Here is a 21,979-nt window from a genome sequence, read left to right as displayed (position 1 = left end):
TTTAACGACGCTCGCAACTGCCGAGGTTATATCAGAGTCGCCGGTGTGCCGGAATTTTGTCCTGCAGAAGTTCTTTTACATGCCACTAAATCTAGTGACATGAGCCTGTCGCATTTAAACACGCTTAAATGCCATCAACCTGGGCTGAGACCGAACACGCAACCTCGGGCACAGAAGGCCAGCGCTATACCAACTGCGCCACTCAGGGATGTATGGATGATGATGATGATGATGATCAATGATCAGAGGGTGGATCAGAGTGAACAGGTTCCGTGACTTCACGTTACTGATGCAGAGCAGAAAGTCTCGGCACTTGTTCCGTAGGTACAGACAGTGGGTAAAGAATTATACAGTATGTAGTAGGAACATCACGTTCCGCTTTGCAAACAGGTGGCGTATGATACTACTAGTAAAAGCAAATGCGGAGTTATTATTTGGAAATACGACGTATCTGATGAACTACGCATAGTAGTGGGCCTATAGTTAAACAGAGCAGTTAGAAACAAGTGTGTGGTATTGGTGTTGTTATGTATAAACTGTCAGAATGCCTAAGGAAAAATATACGCAAAATGAAAAAAGTGAACATCTTGTACACCAGTTCGGAGATAATATCTTCAGCAGTGAAGGAGAAATAATTACGTGTAATATATGTAAAGTGATGTTAAGAGCTACGAAAAATGGCAATTAGAAAGGCACTGCAACAGCAGATATCGCAGGGAATATATGCAAGAGAATCCATCGACATCGGATGCAAATTTAAATGCGACATTTTGCAACGACTTGTATGCTATGATGATCGGTGCAAATATTCCATTGTAAAATTAGACAATCCACATCATTTTAGACTTTCTACGTAAATATACAAAGCAACATATCGTCGCTTTGGTGGTGAAGGGGCCTAACCCAAAAATTTTTATTTTCGACTTAAAACCATTTATGGAGTCTAAGAAGTCTAAATTTTACATTTGTTAAAGGTAATATGTGATTAATTTAAAAAATAAGGAGATATTTGAATTTTGTGAAAAGCCCTATACCACAATTACTTAGTTGTGAATAGACTTAAGTGTCTTAATCCATTCACAGTTCCATTGGAACTGGAATGTTTGTACGGTTGTGAAGGGTCTTAATCCACCTGCAAGTGTCTTACATCCATTCACAATTTCTTTTGAACAGGGATGCTCGAAAGGTTGTGAATTGTGAAGACGCTTAAACCTAAACCACATAAAATGCTTAAATTATCTTGTTTTTAATTTCTGGAAGCTTAGGAATTTAGACTTGTGGCACCATTGTTTGATTATTTTTTGTGTACTGAGCCATCAAAATCAACTTCTAGTAAAACTGACATAAATCCAGACTTTGAAAACAGTAGTGATGAATTATTTGGGGATATAAGTGACAATGATCGGCCATACCATCCAGAAGGGGATGATGAAGAGACAACTTCTGAAGATAATTTAGAATCACCAGCACACTCTGATGGACAGAAGATAACAGAACAAGTTGAGAAAAATCAGATAAGCGAGAGGAATGAAGATGTAACAGAGGACAGCAATTTAACTAAGAAAAGGAAACGAAATTCGACAAAATGCAAATGTAATGTTCAAAATAAATTACAAATACTGGTACAGTAGAGACAGATAAAGGGGCAAGAAACGCCTACCATACAAGAAAATAGAGAGTGCGAAAAACATAATAAGGTCTCACAATATAGCCATTACCAGTAGTATCATTCACATTACTGTCGAAGTTCTACTAAAATGAAGTACCTTGCTTCTGGCTTATCCGAAAACAGGCTATACAGTGACTATAAAGAATACTGTGCAGAACTTGGCATAACTCCTGAGAGGGCCAGTTATTATAAAAAAAATCACCACTGTATTTAATTATGGTTTCCACAAGCCGAAAAAGGATCAATGTGATTTCTGTATGCTTTTAGTAACAAAGATGAGGCAGGATAACAAGAACTTCAAGAATAATATGGATCTGGATGTGGCTAGGAAACAGGAAGCAAGTGTATATAAAACAGCTAATAAAAGAAGAGTTAAATCTGAAAATTCATTTCCTGTTTCACAATGTATGTGTAAGAAATTCTTGTCACACCACCAGCGTTGAATATTGGAAAACTATATTACATACAGAAATTGAAAACTTTTAATTTCACTACATATAATTTGGGCAACTCTGAGGCTGTAAATTTTATGTGGCATGAAGGTCCTAAGAAATAGCAATGTGTCTTTGGGAAACTTTAATAAGAAATCTTCATCCAGCAGTACAAGAAGCGACTATCTATTTGGACACAGCATCAGGACAGAACCGTAGCCATATAAATGTGACTATGTTTCTGCTTGCTGTAATAATGTTACCTATCAACGTGATTAACCAATAATTTATGGAGTCTGTCATTCTGAAATGGAATGTGATAGTATCTATTCTGCCATTGAAGGTAGAGACAAGACTGTTATTTTTACCGCAGATAGATGGTACGTACAGCCAAAATATGAAGCCCTTTCTATAGGGTAGTTGAAATGGACTTCGCTGATTTCTTTGATTTTAAGAGCTTCTCTGCTGGACTGATAACTAATAAGAACAAGTATGAGGATGGAGATACACTAAACTGGTTGAAGGTAAAATAGTTGCAATGCAGAAAAGGAAATTCAACCCGCATATTTTTCTAGAAAGATTGAGTGACCTAGAATTTCGAACCATCACAGTGACAAAAGATACCTAAACGAAGAGAAACAGATTTTCTTACTAGTGATAACAGTATACTCTGCTCAGATACAGTGACGTCATCAGAAGAAGATGACTTATATATAATTAATGCTTTGTATCATTTGTTCAATGTAGTATTAACCCTTTCACGCCTGTGTACATCACTTTTTCAAAAGCAGTTTATCCGAATTTAAAAAATATATTATGTAGGCCTATAGTTTAAGTGTAAATTCTTAATTTGGAAACATTTCTGAAGATATTTGACATTAATTTATTTTTGGGCCTTAAATGAGGTTGAGGATCCCTTAAATAATAACACTTAGAACGGTTTTTTGCATTGTGCTGCAAATAAAAATTGATGCCAGAAAGGATTAAATACACTGATTTTTCCGTAATTGATAATATTTTAAATAAGATACATGTCTTTAGCATCATCTACAATACTTTTGTCTCATATTATCAGATTTGGGTTATGTCATTTCATCAATTTAAGTTAGATAATCCCTCATTAATAAATATGGTGAAAGATTCTAAGCCACATTATAAAATATAAGTTTGATATTAAAATATTTTAATTAAACGAAACATAGTATAGCATTTTTCTTAATTGTATGAGAACATCAAATCCATTTCAATTTCAAATTTACTCTCACAATGTTAAATAATGTAGTTTTTCTGATTGCACAAAAATGTCAAATCACTTTATCTCGAAACTTGCTCTCTGTGGAATAGAACCATTCACTACCAAAGCGACTATATTCCCAGCGAGTCAACATTACGGAAAAATTATTTCCCTCTTTGTACAAGGATGTTATGAACAAAATTAGAAACAAAATATACGTTAGTATGGATCAAATAACAGATGTGACAGGGAGGTTCGTCGTGAATGTAATTGTAAGAACACTTATACCTAACTCTACTGGAAAGAAATACAGTATTTACTAACATGTGAGACGATGGAAAAGATGAACCACACAACAATGATAACTATATTTTCTAATGCCATGGATATTTTGTGGCCTACTGATATCAGGTATAATAATGTACTTCTTTTAGTCACAGATGCTGCGCCCTATATGATAAAGGCGACCAAGGACATTTGGTTCAACTAACATGCATAGCACATGGACTCCATAGGGTGGTGGAAGTAATTGCTCTTATAGTGATGTCGATAGCTTTATAGGCAATGTCAAGTAAATGTTTCTGAAAACACCTTCCCGTTTCACCAAACCCCATAATACCAAGATGGGATATTGGCTACATGCTGCCTTCTATTATGCCACATAATATGTTCAAATTGTGAAAGTGATCAATAGTTTAGATTCTACAGAGGCACATGCAATTGAAATAGCAAAATCTCTCATTTCAGTCGATCTTGCGAGCAGTTTAGATTTCATACAGAATAGCTTTTTTTCACTTGAGGCATTCAGAAGTCAACATGATTAACTCCTTTTCCAAAGATTTTGAGATATTCAAGGTTAAAGTTGAATACACACAATTTATTCTGTGTTGTAGTCAAGAAGAATATTGCATTCTGTGGGCTTTTTACTGAAATATGGAGTTAATCACTTTGACCACTGAAAATATGGTCAATTTAATACATTGCCAACTTAGAAACTCTGAAATAACCAAAAGTGGAGTTAATCATGTTGACTTCTGAATGCCTCACTTATCGAAAACCATAACTTTGTTCTGATTTACACATGCCAAAGGCTATAAAAATAGTGGAAGAAGTATCTATCGAAGTTGAGGAAACCAAAGCCGGAGAAGTTACGAAAAAAGTGAACGAGAATCTTCAGAATTTGTTAGCAAAAAATCATGGTTTGTCAATCGTGTGGTGAGCGAGATGTGTTGCTGTAAAAACGAACAGTCCTCCAGATCAAACAGTGAAAGAAATATATCGGACACTGATATTGATATTCCTGATATAATATATTATTCGTATGCACCTATTAGTCTTGCGATGTCGAAAGGAGTTTTTCACGATATAATTTTTGTTTAAGTGAGAGACGCGGAACGTTCACTTTCGACAATCTCCGCATATGTCCACTGTAATGCACAGACTACGTTGTATTTACTTTACACGTAAGTACAATGCAGTGTTTTATAAGAGTACAAATTCACAGCCGTCATGTACACCACAGTGTACGCATTCTTTTGATACAACTGTACGGACATTGCAGATGCGCGCCAGTTGTGTACTTCTGGAGGCACGGTTTCTGCTTCAACATAAACAGACTATAGTAAATAGTAAGTAAACTTTTAAGAACAGTCACTCTGTTCCATCCTTTGATATTATTTTTATTTTATTGGGTTATTTTACGACCCTGTATCAACATCTAGGATGTTTAGCGTCTGAATGAAATGAAAGGTGGTAATGCCAGTGAAATGAGTCGGGGGTCCAGCACCGAAAGTTGCCCAGCATTTGCTCGAATTAGATTGAGGGAAATCCCCGGCAAAATCCTCAACCAGGTAACTTGTCCCGACCGGGATTCGAACCTGGGCCACCTGGTCAGACGCGCTGATTGTTACTCCACAGGTGTAGACTCCTTTGAGGATCATGATGATGAAGAAGTAAGGCAGGTAGAGATGTTTGGGAATGCTTCTTGTTGTGCAGTTTGTGCAGTGGCATAATTTTTTTTTATTTTAGTAGGTTATTTTACGACGCTTTATCAACATCTTAGGTTATTTAGCGTCTGAATGAGATTAAGGTGATAATGCCGGTGAAATGAGTCCGGGGTCCAACACCGAAAGTTACCCAGCATTTGCTCATATTGGGTTGAGGGAGAACCCCGGAAAAACCTCAACCAGGTAACTTGCCCCGACCGGGAATCGAACTTGGGCCACCTGGTTTCGCGGCTAGACGTGCTTACCGACAGTGGCATAATGGAACAAAAGCATAGTGTGGTTGTTTTGGTTTCCCACACCCACACTGCATATGCAAGAAATTTTCTACCAAACAGTACAATTAAGAGAAAAAATTATGTGGTGAGAAACAATTTAGAATATTATTGTTTTTACAAAATATGCTAATTTGGCCCGTTATGCCATAAATACTGAAAATATGCTACATTACATGCTCAATAGTCGATTATGTACAGGAACGTCTGAAATCTATACAATTAATTTTAAATATTCGTCATTACAGTCATTCAATGCAGGTAGGCCTTTACAATGGTTTTCTACGACTTGTAAATGGACAGTAAAAATATACAGTTGCATAAGAATCCTCACCCTATTAATATGCCATTCACAGAAAGCCTATGAATGCAATGGCACATGCTTAACGATCAAGTTTATTTTGTTTCTCGCAGAGTTCGAAGAAATCTGCAGGGCATTGCCACCTATCCTACCGCTCCAGTCAGAAACAGACTCCGATATCAGTTCCGGTATCTTCGATGCTGTCTCCGATGGCAGCTTCGCAGCCTGCACTGGTGCCACTGGCGATGTCGGATTTGAAGCCTTCTCCAGTGCAAACTTCCATACCAGTTTACATGACAGCTCCCATGCCAGATCCGATGTGAGAGCCGATGTGAACTCTCATGCCACATTTCAAACTAGCTCCCATACTAGATCCGATGCCATGCCCCATGCCACATCTCATATTAGCTCCCAGGCGATATCCGAAGCCAGATTCCATGCCACATCTCATATCTGCTCCCATGGGAAATCCGAACCCAGCTCCGATTACAGATTCCATGCCACCTCTCACACCAGGTCCAAGCCCATCTCCAATGGCAGATCCGATCCCAGCTTCCATCCCACCCCTCATGCCAGCGCCCATGATAGGTCCGATGTCAATTTCAATGCGAGATCCAATGCCATCTCCCATACCACATCTCATATCAGTTCCCACGGGAGATCCGAACCCTGCTCCCATGATAGATCCGATGCCACCTCTCATACCAGCTCTGATACCATCTCCTATGGCAGATCCGATCCCAGCTCCCATGCCACCTTTAATGCCAGCTCCCTTGCTAGATCTGATGCCAGATTCCATGCCACCTCTCACACCAGGTTCAAGTCCATCTCCAATGTCGGATTCTATCCCACCTTCCATCCCCCCCGTCATGCCAGCGCCCATGCTAGGTCCGATGTCAATTTCCATGCGAGATCCAATGCCATCTCCCATGCCACATCTCTTATAAGCTCCCACGGGAGATTCGAACCCAGCTCCCGTGATAGATCCGATGCCAACTCTCATACCAGTTCCGATTCCATCTCCTATGCCAGATCCGATCCTAGCTACCATGCCACCTCTCCTGCCAGCTTTCTTGCTAAATCCGATGTCAGTTTCCATACCAGATCCAATGCCATCTCCCATGTCACATATCATATCAGTTCCCACGCGAGATCCGAACCCTGCTCCCATGATAGATCCGATGCCACCTCTCATACCAGCTCCGATTCCATCTCCTATGGCAGATCCGATCCCAGCTCCCATGCCACCTCTAATGCCAGCTCCCCTGCTAGATCTGATGCCAGATTCCATGCCTCCTCTCACACCAGGTTCAAGCCCATCTCCAATGTCGGATTCTATCCCACCTTCCATCCCCCCCGTCATGCCAGCGCCCATGCTAGGTCCGAAGTCAGTTTCCATGCGAGATCCAATGCCATCTCCCATGACACATCTCATATCAGCTCCCACGGGAGATCCGAACTCGACTCCCATGATAGATCCGATGCCACATCTCATACCAGCTCCGATCCCATCTCCTATGGCAGATCCGATCCCAGCTCCCATACCACCTCTCCTGCCAGCTCCCTTGCTAAATCTGATGTCGATTTCCATACCAGATCCAATGTCATCTCCCATGCCACATCTCATATCAGCTCCCATGGGAAATCCGAACCCAGCTCTGATGATAGATCTGATGCCGTATTCCATGCCACCTCTCACACCAGGTCCAAGCCCATCTCCAATGGCAGATCCGATCCCAGCTCCCATGCCACCTCTCCTGCCAGCTCCCTTGAAAGATCCGATGTCATTTCCCATACCAGATCCAATGCCATCTCCCATGCCACATCTCATACCAACTCCGATCCCACCTCCAATGGCAGATCTGATCCCAACTCCCATGCCACCTCTCATACCAACTCCGATCCCACCTCCAATGGCAGGTCCGATCCCACTTCCCATGCCATCTCCCATTCCACATCTCATATCAGCTCCCACGGGAAATCCGAACCCAGCTCCAATGGTAGATCCGATGCCAGTTTCCGTGCCACCTCTCACACCAGGTCCGAGCCTATCTCCAATGGCAGATCCGATCCCAGCTTCCATCCCACCTCTCATGCCAGCGCCCATGCTAGGTCGGCTGTCACTTTCCATACCATTTCCAATGCCATCTCCCATGTCACATCTCATATCAGCTCCCACGGGAAATCCGAAACCAGCACCGATGATAGACCCGATGCCAGATTCAATTCTACCTCTCACACCAGGTCCGAACCCATCTCCAATGGCAGATCCGATCACAGCTTCCATCCCACTTCTCATGCCAGCGCCCATGCTAGATCAGATGTCACTTTCCATATCATTTCCAATGCCATCTCCCATGTCACATCTCATATCAGCTCCCACGGGAAATCCGAACTCAGCTCCGATGATAGACCCGATGCCAGATTCCATGCCACCTCTCACACCCGATCCGAGCCCCTCTCCAATTGCAGATACGATCCCAGCTTCCAACCCACCTCTCATGCCAGCGCCCATGCTAGGTCAGATGTCACTTTCCATACCATTACCAATGCCATCTCCCATGCCACATCTCATATCAGCTCCCACGGGAAATCCGAACCCAGCTCCGATGATAGATCCGATGCCAGATTCCATGCCACCTCTCATACGAGGTCCAAGCCCATCTCCAGTGGCAGACCCGATCCCATCTTGCATGCCACCTCTCATACCAACTCCGATCCCACATCCAATGGCAGATCCGTTCCCAGCTCCCATGCCACATCTCATACCAACATCGATCCCACCTCCAATGGCAGATCCGATCCCAGCTCCCATGCCACCTCTCATACCAACTCCGATCCCACCTCCAATGTCAGGTCGGATCCCATTTCCCATGCCATCTCCCATTCCACATCTCATATCAGCTCCCACGGGAAATCCAAACCCAGCTCCGATGATAGACCCGATGCCAGATTCCATGACACCTCTCCTGCCAGCTCCCTTGCTAGATTCGATGCTAGCTGCCATATAAACTCTCATACGAGCTCCCATGCTAGCTCTCATGACAGATTTGATCCCACGTTCTTGGCAGCTTCCATGCAAACTGTCACACCACACCCCATGCCAGATAACATGTTATCTCCTATGCCACTACTCACACAAGATCCCATGCCAGGTCCCATGCAAGGTCCTATGCTAGATTCGATGTCAGATCCCAGGAAAGATCCCATACTAGATCCCTTGCAAAAGTCCGTGCCTGTTCCCATGCCACTACCATCATTGGAGCACCTAGCAACAGAAAAAAAAGGTAAGAGAAGAAAGAAGCGTGGCTTCTTGTCATGTTTTAGATTCTTATTGCGTCTTTTTAGGCGTAAGTAGTTATAAATTTTGTTGTCTAAGAGCCATTTTTAGATAGATCGCCCTTAGTGTGTTTCTGTTTCTCTCATCTTGTTCACAGTTAACCCTTTCCAGCCCAAATTAAATTGAAAATTAAAAAAAAATAGATTTTGACATGAAGGAGAAACACTGCCCGATAGTGTTTTGTTTCGGGATTTCAGGGATGCCAGCTATTTTAAATAATAACTAAGAATATGGCTATGATAACATATGGAGACATTTGGCATTTTACATGCATTCTCAGAGCAGGTAAAGTGTATGATGCCAGATGGAATCATTGGGCTGGAAAGGGTTAAGCAATTCTGTTACAGTATTAGTACATTATGTACATTCCTTAATGTTATCAACCATTAAAACTTTCATTTTGTTTGGCGGCCTTTTTCTTTTTGCACTAAAATAATGTCTGAATCTCACGCTCCATCCCTTGGTTCCAATAAATGCGGTGACAATTTTATTAAGCACGTGTGGTCGCGTAGAATTCCTCATTTAAATCTTTTAATTTTAATTTTTTATAAATGTTGAAAGGGTAAGGTAATAAAATATCAGATATCATAATGTGGTACAAAACCAGTAATTTTTACAAGGAAAAATGCTTGCTAAAATAATCTTTGAAACGTGAAAATTTCATCACACAACATTTAATGCACATTTATAGCCCTTTTAGCTGTCATTTTTAAAGCTCTGGTGCACAGGGTTTTTAAATGACAATAAAGTTGGATTGCAATTTCTGGTAACCTTAATTTTTTTGCTTTATTCTCACAGAAGAGTTAATATCTTTATAACTTCGGAAATATTAATGCTACAAGCATGATATTTGGAGCACAGATTCTGAGGCGATCAGGAAACATTTCTGTATAACAGAGATTTGTTATTTTGTTGCATTTGAAAAATATCCTCCCATGTTTCTATAAAAGTATCTCTAAAATTGATTCTTAAGATGTATTCTATAAAAGTATCTCTAAAACTGATTAAGATGTATTCTTTATTTTAACATTATGAAAGCGAATATCAAAATAATGCTACAGACATTTTAAACAGTGTGTTTTTAGGAGTAAAATAACTAAGAGCTTCTGAATTCATCTTAAAAATGGCTGAGATACTGTATATATTTTCATTTTTTATTTTATTGCTTCCTCGTATTTTGAGGTTGGTCGTAGACAAGGCATACCAGATAATAATGAATTTATGTAATGCATTAAATACAGTGTTCAATTAAAGAAAATACAAGTTAACAACAGTGAAAATCCTGAAAAGCTCAATAATTAAGGTGGATAATAGAAAGTTTTTTTTTTTTTTAACTTGTAGGGAACCCCTGATAGTGGCAATAGTTATTTCTTTTAAGATAGATGTTGGCAGGAGAAGAGATTTCCAAAATGTTGCTAGAAAGCCTGGAATTGTTCCTCTAGCACCAACGAGTAGACCAAGTACCTCCATATCGTCGAGTTCGTATTTTTCTTTATAATATGAAATGATGCGTGTGTATAAATGCTCTGCTTTTCTTGATGAACTTCTAAAGGCTGGGACTGATGGCTTTCAAATCTGATGGTTGAGTCAATAATGTAACCTTCACTTTTGTTTTTAAAGGCAATTACAATGATTCTTCTGCGGCTTCCATTTTCTGCTAGGCCGTGGACTTCTTTCGAAAACCTTGAAGTCATTATCTCTTAGTGCTCCAGCTATAATGGAGCAAATGTTATGAGAACGCGTATTCCTTAATAAATCACTGTGAGAGCAGGATCCCTAAACATGCGCAAGGGTTTCTACCTCTGCGGCAGTGCCTACAAAGATAATCGGTTTGAGATCGTCCCAGTACAGATCTAACTGCAGAAACAATTTTCTTTCATCTTGATAGTCTCTCGCCATTTACTGCTTGACAAGCCACGATGGTCTCAGATTCATGAGTTAGTGGGTGTATTCTCCTTGTATAGACATACGCCTTTCCCTTTAGGTCTATGCTGCAAATTACTCTACTCTTGGAGGGCCCTTGTTCTTAGCTTCGTTATCACTTTCCTTGCATCGATAATATGGAAGTGAGAATTTTAAGATCATCGTGATTGTAGTGATAGAGATATTTATTTTTCCAGGTTTTTTGTGGCGTATATATAATCATTACTTGAGACGGTTAACACTTTACATATGAGGCGTTTAGTTGCAAAATCAGATACATCACTAAAACATGATTTTCAGTATGAAGGAAAAGTGTTTGCAAGGAACCAAGGATTTACAACCAATACTATTCTTTCATCATACAAATCCATGTGATGTATCTGGTTTTGGAGCATAATAGTGCTATAGCAGTTGTAGAATCATATGAAGATATAAAATACAGTATGTATCAAAAGGTCAAGTCAATCCTTAAGGAGGTGATTCAGGACCTTATTTGCATAAAAAAAATCCTAATATACTTTTTTCAATATTCATCCCCGTTTCCGAGTTACACGAATGTCATGTACCGTATCTAATCTCCATTTGATTCCACACCTAATTGACCTGTCTGCTTGAGAGAAGGTGGGCTAATTGTTAGTTGTCTAGAGTAGATGCTCAAAATTTCCCTCTCTCGCACGAACACATGCTTCAGCACGCCGTCTGACCTCTCGCTGCACATTATCCTTTCCATGCTGGTGTATCTCCATTGCAGCCGTGTTAATCTTTGCAACGAGCTCTTCCCTGCTTACTATCTCCGTTTAGTACACTTTCTCATTCATGCAACCCCAGAGAAAGAAGTCCAATAGTGTTAGGTGTGGGGACCGGGCTGGTCAGACAACTATGGTATCAACTAAACTGTGCTCCAGCATATTTTAGACTTCCAGTACGCCAATGGTTAGTTCACCATTTTCCAGGTAGATGGATTGGAAGGAGTGGTCCAATTGCGTGGCCAATTCGGTCCCCAGACCTAACACCATTGAACTTCTTTCTCTGGGCCTGCATGAAGGAGGAAGAGTACCAAACTGAGATAGTAAGTAGGGAAGAGCTCGTTGCAAAGATTAACACGGATGCAATGGAGATACACCAGCCCGGATTGGATAATGGGCAGCGAGAGTTCAGACGGCGTGCTGTCGTGCGAGAATGGGACATTTTGAGCATCTGCTCTAGACAACTGACAATTAGCCTACCTTCTCTCAATCAGACAGGTTCATTAGGTGTGGAATCAAATGGGGATAGATACGGTACGTGATATTCGTGTAACTCGGAAACGGGCATGAATATTGAAAAAGTGTATTAGGATTTTTTGTTGCAAGTATGGTCCTGAATCACCTCCTTAAGGACTGACCTGATCTCTTGATATACCCTGTATTACATTAACTCATTAAAAAAAAAAAAAAGTGATGTATCTGATTTTGCAACTACACGCTTCATATTTTAATATGTTGGAGATACGCTTCCCATTTAGCACAGAAGAGTCCCAAACTTTTATTCTTTCTTTCCGCATACACCATTCCATTAGGAATGTCTGCAGGTATCTGAATTATTTCTTTAAGGGCACTTATTATCAAAATATCAGTATCAGTTAAGAATTTTTTAGGAATTTTTTGTAGCTTGGTGGTTTGGAATGGATAAGTTAGTCCAGGACAAATGACGGTATTAATTACAATGAATTTTTGGTCTGCTGTAATAATGGAGAAGAAGCAAGTTTTTCTATTTTATTTTGCAGTCCTTGAACTGGTTTAAAAGTAATTTCATTGGAAAAATTTACACCCAAGTAACAAATTGCTTCTCCATGTAGCAAAGTTGTAATTTCAATATTCCGAAATACAAAAGGGTCTTCATTCAATTTCCTCTGCTCAATATAAATTGCTGTGGATTTGTTCGGATTTATAGAAAATCCTATTTGCTGGAATCTTTTTGTGATGATTTTTGAGAGTTCCAGAGCTAACTTTTGATTATTCTCTATTAAAACCAGATAGTCAACAAATCCCATTATTGTTAAAGGTGCCAGATTGGGTACCAGAGAAAACATGTAGTGAGAAGTTATTGCATCTTCAGTTAGTTCATCTAAAATATGATCTGTTGACAAATTATACAGAATAGGTGAAAGGGGCGAGTCTTGCATAACAGTTCTTCTGATATATAAATCAGCAGTTTTCTCACTGCTTGTTTCTATTCGAGTAAGTTATCAGTCTGTAGATTTATTATTAATTCAGTCAGTTTTTTTTAGGAATTCCTGCTGTTTTTAAAGTTTCACCTAGATGATTATGTCCAATTCTGTCAAAAGCTTTTCTGACATCTAGGAATATTACAGTAACATCTGATTTCTGTATTCTAGCAGACTGTAATGCTGAGGCAAGGGTAGAAGTATTTATATTTGCAATTGCAGATGATGTAAATCCCTGTTGCTGAGGATTAAAGGTTATGTATTCTCTAAGGAGTTATTCAAAACCCTTTCGATTCCCTCCGAAAAACAGAATAGATCGTAATAGATCACCAATTAGCAATGTCATCTCTAGCATCACCCTTGAATATAAGTACTGCTCTTAATTTCTTAAGACATACTGGTATTATTCCTGTTTGTAACATGCGAGTAGCAATCAGTCCTATTATGATCTGAAGCGATATCACTCTTTACGGTGCATACAATGACATGTTCTGAACCCGGTGAAGTGTCAACTGCAATTTTTTGTGTGGCCTGTTGTACTTCTTGCTTAGTAACAATGGGATTAAAGATATCATTTTCAACAGCTGATTTAACTTCCCATGTTGCAGTGGAATAATGGTCTCTTTCTAAATTGTTCAGTTGCCCTAGAAGGTTGTCAAAATATCTAAAAATTTTCTGCGAATATATCTGACATCTGTCACTCTTATCGTTAAGAACTGTTCTAATAGCTTTTCTACGCTGATTATAAAATTGGTATTTCGTTAGTTGATGAAAGTATTTACCTCTCCTTTTCTCTCTATTTCTTTTAGTTTCTCTTTGAGGATTTGAATTATGTGCATATGATCTCTCTGTACTAACGTTAATTTTCCTTTGACGTGCCTCAAAATTTTTCGTTGGATGTTTAGATGCAGACAGAAAATCAATGGCTTTAAATTAATTATATTGGGTTAATGTTCGGTTCAAACTTATCACTTTTACACAATGAATTATACCATTGAATGTAAATATATTTTATTTTATTATATGACGAGCGCTTTCGCCTTATGGCATCACCAGGTTTCATGATCATAACAGAAATACATTATAAAGCATCTGGTTAACAACATATAATATGCATGAATTATAACATTGTGATGAAGACTAGAAATACCGGTGATTTGCTTAGGATCATGTCAGAATGCATATATAATTTATGAGGCAGTGCATATTATTGTTCAATATGGAAGAACCAGAAATATACAATATTATGCACATTAGACATGTCTTATATGTATCTGACATCTGTCACTCTTATCGTTAAGAACTGTTCTAATAGCTTTTCTACGCTGATTATAAAATTGGTATTTCGTTAGTTGATAAAAGTATTTATCTCTCCTTTTCTCTCTATTTCTTTTAGTTGCTTTTTGAGGATTTGAATTATGTGCATATGATCTCTCTGTAATAACGTTAATTTTCCTTTGACGTGCCTCAAATTTTTTCACTGGATGTTTAGATGCAGGCAGAAAATCAATGGCTTTAAATTGATTATATTGGGTTACTGTTCAGTTAAAACTTATCACTTTTACACAATGAATTATATCATTGTATGTAAATATATTTTATTTTATTATATGACGAGCGCTTTCGCCTTACAGCATCACCAGGTTTCATGATCATAACAGAAACACATTATAAAGCATCTGGTTAACAACATATAATATGCATGAATTACAACATTGCGATGAAGACTAGAAATACCGGTGATTTGCTTAGGATCATGTCAGAATGCATATAATATAATGGTTAAATCCACCTTAAGGTTGCCGAGGCGAAGTGTCATGGCGGACGCGCGCAAGGTTACTACGTAAATCGAATTAAGCATGTATGCATGGCAGCCAATACTACACTGCTTAGCGATTAGAGAAGAGCTGCTATCATGTATTTCCATAGCCAATATGTTGTAACTGTATGAAATCATGGACGTAGTTTACAGACAGAACACCAGAGTCGCATTGACACGATGCTTCCAGCTCAGGAAAACCGTACGGCAAAGAAACTGTTGACCAAACAAATTATTACCCTGGTTCGATCCCCGTATAAATGTAATTCCGTTAAACATGTAGCCTATAAGTACCACAGATATGCAAATAATCGTGATACTAGGACATATAATGCCCCAATGACAGGAAAGGTAATGCACTGAGGTCATAGAGTGAACTACGAGGACAGACAATGGACTGGTAGGACGGACAGTGTAGTTACAGCACAGAGATAAGACTGAGAGGCAAAAGACTGAACTGCTAGGACAGAGAGTGTAGTGACAGGACAAAGATTGGACTGATAGCACACAGAGTGGACTGAGAGGACATAGAGTGGACATAGAGGATATAGAGTGGACTGAGAGGACACAGAGAGGACTGAGAGGACAGAGATTGGACTGACAGCAGACATGCTGGACTGAGAGGAGATAGACTGGACTGAGAGGATATAGAGTGGACTGAGGGGATATAGAGTTGCCTGAGAGGAGATAGAGTGGACTGAGAGGACATAGAGTGGACTGAGAGGACATAGAGTGGACTGAGGAGACATAGGGTGGACTGAGAGGAGATAGAGTAGACTCACAGGAGATAGAGTGGACTGAGAGGAGATAGACAGGAGTGAGAGGACATAGAGTGGACTGAGAGGACATAGAGTGGACTCAGATGAGATACACTGGACTGAGAATGGATAGACTCGACTGAGAGGACATAGAGTGGATTGAGAGGAGATAGAGAGGACTGAGAGGACATAGAGTGGACTGAGATGACGTAGAGTTGACTGAGAGGACATAGAGTAGACTGAGAAGACAGGGAGTTGACTCAGATGACATTGAGTGTACTGACAGGAGATAGAGTGGACTGAGAGGACATAGAGTAGAATGAGAGGAAATAGAGTGGACTGAGAGCACAGAGTGGTCTGAGACGACATAGAGTAGACTGAGAAGACAGAGAGTGGTCTCTGATGACATACAGTGTACTGAGAGGAGATAGAGTGGACTGAGAGGACATAGAGTGGACTGAGAGGACTTAGAGTGGACTGAGACGATTTGAGAGGACAGAGAGGACATAGAGTGGACTCAAATTAGATAGACTGGACTGAGAATAGACTGGACTGAAAGGACATAGATTCGACTGAGAGGACATAGAGTGGACTGAGAGGAGATAGACTGGACTGAGAGGACATAGAGTGGACTGAGAGGATATAGAGTGGACTGAGAGGACATAGAGTGGACTGTGATGACATAGAGTGGACTGAGATGACATAGAGTTGGCTGAGAGGACATAGAGTGGACTGAGAATAGATAGAATGGACTGAGAGGACATACATTCGACCGAGAGGACATAGAGAGGGCTGAGAGGAGATAGAGTGGACTGAGAGGACATAGAGTAGACTTAGAGTACATAGAGTGGACTGAGAGGAGATAGAGTGGACTGAGAGATGATAGTGTAAACTCTGAGTCCACTCTATGTCCTCTCAGTCCAATTTCTATTCTCTCAGTCAACTCTATGTACTCTCAGTACACTGTGTCCTCTCAGTCCAATTTTTATTCTCTCACTCAACTCTATGTTCTCTCAATCCACTCTATATCTTCTCAGTCCACTTTATGTCCTCTCAGTCCACTCTATGTCCTCTCAGTACACTCTGTCCTCTCAGTCCACTTTTTGTCCTCTCAGTCCACTGTATGTCCTCTCAGTCCACTTTCTACTCTCAGTCCAATCTGAGACCTCTCAGTCCACTCTATGTCCTCTCAGTTCACTCTGTGTCCTCTCAGTCCATTTTCTGTTTTCTCAGTCCACTCTATCTCCTCACAGTACACTCTGTGTCCTCTCAGTCCACTTTTTGTCCTCTCAGGCCACTGTATGTACTCTCAGTCCACTTGCTATTCTCTCAGTCCACTCTATGTCCTCTCAGTCCACTCTATGTCCTCTCAGTACACTCTGTTTCCTCTCAGTCCACTTTCTGTCCTCTCAGTCCACTCTGTCTCCTCTCTGTGCTCTCAGTTCACTCTACGTCCTCTCAGTACTCTCTGTGTCCTGTGAGTCCACTTTCTGTCCTCTCAGTCCACTCTATGTTCTCTCAGTCCACCCTACGTCCTCTCAGTACACTCTGTGTCCTCTCAGTCCACTTTCTGTCCTCTCAGTCCACTCTATCTCCTTTCAGTCCATTCTATGTCTTCTCAGTACACTCTGTGTCCTCTCAGTCCACTTTCTGTCCTCTCAGTCCACTCTATGTCCTCTCGGTACACTCTGTAGCCTCTCAGTCCACCTTCTGTCCTCTCAGTCCACTCTACATCCTCTCAGTCCACTCTATGTTCTCTCAGTCCACTCTATATCTTCTCAGTCTACTTTAAGTCCTCTCAGTCCACTCTATATCTTCTCAGTCCTCTCTATGTCCTCTCAGTACTCTTTGTGTCCTCTCAGTCCACTTTCTGTCCTCTTAGTCCACTTTATGTTCTCTCAGTCCACTCTATGTCCTCTCAGGACACTGTGTCCTCTCAGTCCACTTTCTGTCCTCTCAGTCCACTCTATCTCCTCTCAGTCCATTCTACGTCCTCTCAGTACACTCTATGTCCCCTCAGTCCACTTTCTTTACTCTCAGTCCACTCTGTCTCCTCTCAATCCACTCAATGTCCTCTCAGTACATTCTGTATTCTCTCAGTCCACCTTCTCTCCACTCAGTCCACTCTATGTCCTCTCAGTCCACTCTACTTCCACTCAGTCCACTCTATGTTCTCTCAGTCCACTCTATATCTTCTCAGTCCACTTTATGTCGTCTCAGTCCACTCTATATTCTCTCATTCCACTCTATATCTTCTCAGTCCACTTGATGTCCTCTCAGTCCACTGTATGTCCTCTCAGTCCACTCTACATCCTCTCAATCCACTCTATGTTCTCTCAGTCCACTCTATATCTTCTCAGTCCACTCTCTGTCCTCTCAGTCCACTCTATGTTCTCTCAGTCCACTCTATGTCCTCTCAGTACACTCTTGTGTCCTCTCAGCCTACGTTTTGTCCTCTCAGTCCACTCTATCTGCTCTCAGTCCATTCTACGTCCTCTCAGTACACTCTTTGTCCTCTCAGTTCACTTTCTGTCCTCTCAGTCCACTCTATCTCCTCTCATTCCATTCTACGTCCTGTCAGTACACTCTGTGTCCTCTCAGTCCACTTTCTATCTTCTCATTCCACTCTATGTCCTCTCAGTCCACTCTACATCCTCTCAGTCCACTCTATGTTCTCTCAGTCCACTCTATATCTTCTCAGTCCACTCTATGTCCTCTCAGTCCACTCTATACTTCTCAGTCCACTCTATGTCCTTTCATTCCTCTCTATGTTCTCTCAGTCCACTCTCTATCTTCTCAGGCCACTCTATGTCCTCTCAGTCCACTCTACTTCTGTTCAGTCCACTCTATGTACTTTCAGTCCACTCTATTTCCTGTCAGTCCTCTCTATATATTCTCAGTCCACTCTATGTCCTCTCAGTCCACTCTATGTTCTTTCTGTCCACTCTATATACCTTCTCAATCCACTCTATATCCTCTCAGTCCACTCTATGTCCACTCAGTCCACTCTATATCCTCTCAGTCCACTGTATCTCCTCTCAATCTACTCTATATCTTCTCAGTCCACTCTATGTCCTCTCTGTCCACTCTACGTACTCTCAGTCCACTCTATGTCCTCTCAGTCTACTCTATATCTTCTCAGTCCACTCTATGTCCTCTCAGTCCACACTATGTCCTCTCAGTCCACTCTATGTCCTCTCACTCTTCTCTATATCTTCTCAGTCCACTCTATGTCCTGTCAGTCCACTCTATGTCCTCTCAGTCCACTCTTTGTCCTCTCAGTCCACTCTGTGTCCACTCAGTCCACTCTATGTCCTCTCAGTCAACTCTATCTCCTCTCAGTCTACTCTATATCTTCTCAGTCCACTCTATGTCCTCTCAGTACACTCTATGTACTCTCAATGCACTCTATATGTTTTCAGTCCAATCTATGTCCTTTCACTCTACTCTATCTCCTCTCAGTCTACTCTATATCTTCTCATTACACTCTATGTGTTCTCTGTGCACTCTATATGTTTTCAGCCCAATCTATGTCCTTTCAGTCCACTCTATCTCCTCTCAGTCTACTCTATATCTTCCCAGTGCGCTCTATGTGCTCTCAGTCCAGTCTCCGTCTTGTCAGTCCTTTCCCTGTCCTCTCACTGGATGTATAAGTTCCTAATTTTACGATAATTTGCAATTCACTCATACATTTCCCAAAGAATTACTTCTATACTGGAATCGATCCCGGGTATTAATGTGTTGGATCAACACTTGCTGTACCGCACGGGTTTACTGTGCTGGATGCATCGTATCAATGCGACTCTGCTGTTGTGTCTATAAACTACGTCCACGATTTCATAGTCACAACTTATTGGCTTTTCAAATACATGATTGCAGGCTTTCTCTCATCGCTAAATAATAATAATAATAATAATAATAATAATAATAATAATAATATTTATTAATACTATACACTTGAGCTACATTAGGCATTGCAGCCCGAAAGAGCAGAAGCTCGTGCTCGGGCGCAGTTCAGATCAGTTATACAAAATATATCACAAAATTACGAGAGTTCATTGAGCACAATCACATTAATAAATGGTAAAATACATACAGCATGTAATAACAGGGTCTATATACAAATAGAAAATGCAGAAGTACATGAATATTAGAGTAACAATTTTAACTCAATTAGCTTAAACAATTAAATAATTAATCTGATTTGTTTCTTAAATCTATGTGTGTTAAGTGTACTTAGCTCAGGGTAAGCTCTAATTAATGTATTATATATTTTGGGTCCAAAATTTCTGCTGTGTTTTAATCCAGCAGTTGTGTGGCATTTGGGAGTATTTAGAAAGAAACTGTAGTTTTGTCTCGTCTGGTATTCATGAGGATCATATTTAAATTTATTGTGGTTTTTATGAAAGTAAATCAGCAATTTTTGTTTATAAATTTGTTCTATATTTGATACGCCAAATTCCTGAAAAATTAATTTTGTTGGGTAATCAAAAGGTTTATATAGACAAATTTTGATAATTCTTTTTTGGAGCAGATTTAAAGGACGGAGAGTCGATTTTGCCATTCCTCCCCAACCTAAAATACCATACTGAATTATTGATTGAAACAGAGCTAAGTACACAGTACGCAGAACATAAACAGGTAAATAAGAGCGTAGAATGGAAAATTTGTGGATTGTTTTACGCAATCTGTTACACAGAAAGGAGATATGCTTGTCCCATTTTAAATGTTGGTCAATAATAATGCCTAAATATTTAACTTGTGAGGATATACTCAAAGCGTTACATGAGCAAGTAGGTAGGTTACAATCATGTATAGTTATACTTATATTATTATTTATTTCTAGTTGCTCAAGGCCATGTGATGTTAATGAAAATGGTATTAATTTTGTTTCAGAAACGTTCAAAGAAAGTAAGTGAGCATCCAGCCATTCTTTAATAATATTAATACCACTGTTAGAATTTTGATAAGTTTCATTCCAACTCGAACCGCTAAATATAACCACAGTATCATCAGCATAAGAATACAGAGTACCAGAATATTTCTCAATGTCAATTTTAAGTAAATCGTTGATATATATTAAAAACAAAACAGGACCTAAAATCGTCCCCTGAGGTACACCTATATCAATGTTACGTGATTTACTAAGGTGATCATTTATTTTAGTTGCTTGAGTTCTGTTACTTAAGTAAGATTTAAATAATTTTAAAGCAATTCCATTAATTCCTAATCTATCCATTTTATTCAAAAGTATACTGTGATTGACCGTATCGAAAGCTTTTTGTAAGTCTAGAAAAATTCCTAGACATTTATTTCCTACATCTAATTCTTGAATTATTTTTGAGGTAACTGCCATAATAGCATCATCAGTGCACAATTTTTTTCTGAAACCAAATTGATTATCATTTAGTAGTTTATTTTTTTCTAAAAATGTTATTAACCGTGTTTTTATACATTTTTCAAATACCTTAGAGAGACTGGGTAATAGTGAAATGGGTCTGTAATTATTAAGATTACTTTTGTCACCAGACTTGTGAATTGGTATCACCACAGCATGTTTTAGGGCTGAGGGAAATACACCTTGAGATATGCACAAATTAAATATAAAGGCAAGTGGTTTAGAAATAGCTTCGATAATAAGTTTCAGGGTATTTGTTGTAATACCATCAATACCAGGAGCCACATTATTTTTTAAACTGTTTACAATATTAATGATTTCACATTCGTTTACAGGAAACATAAACATAGATGATATACTTTTATTATAAAGCTTATAGTGATGAGTACCAAATACTTTCTTTTTTATATTAGATACGATGTCATGACTTACATTAGTAAAATGATCGTTAAATTCATTTGCGATAGTTTCATTATTTTCAATTGTTATTCCATTTCGACTTATAATTGTCTTTAATATACTATTTTTATTACATTGGGTGTCAGTAGCTTCGTTTATGGTCTTCCAAAATTGCTTTGGATTATTTTTATTTTTGTTAAATTTTTCAGAATAATATTTGATT

Source organism: Periplaneta americana, chromosome 3, assembly GCF_040183065.1.
Source record: "Periplaneta americana isolate PAMFEO1 chromosome 3, P.americana_PAMFEO1_priV1, whole genome shotgun sequence".
Taxonomy (NCBI): domain Eukaryota; kingdom Metazoa; phylum Arthropoda; class Insecta; order Blattodea; family Blattidae; genus Periplaneta; species Periplaneta americana.
This window is presented reverse-complemented; position numbering follows the sequence as displayed.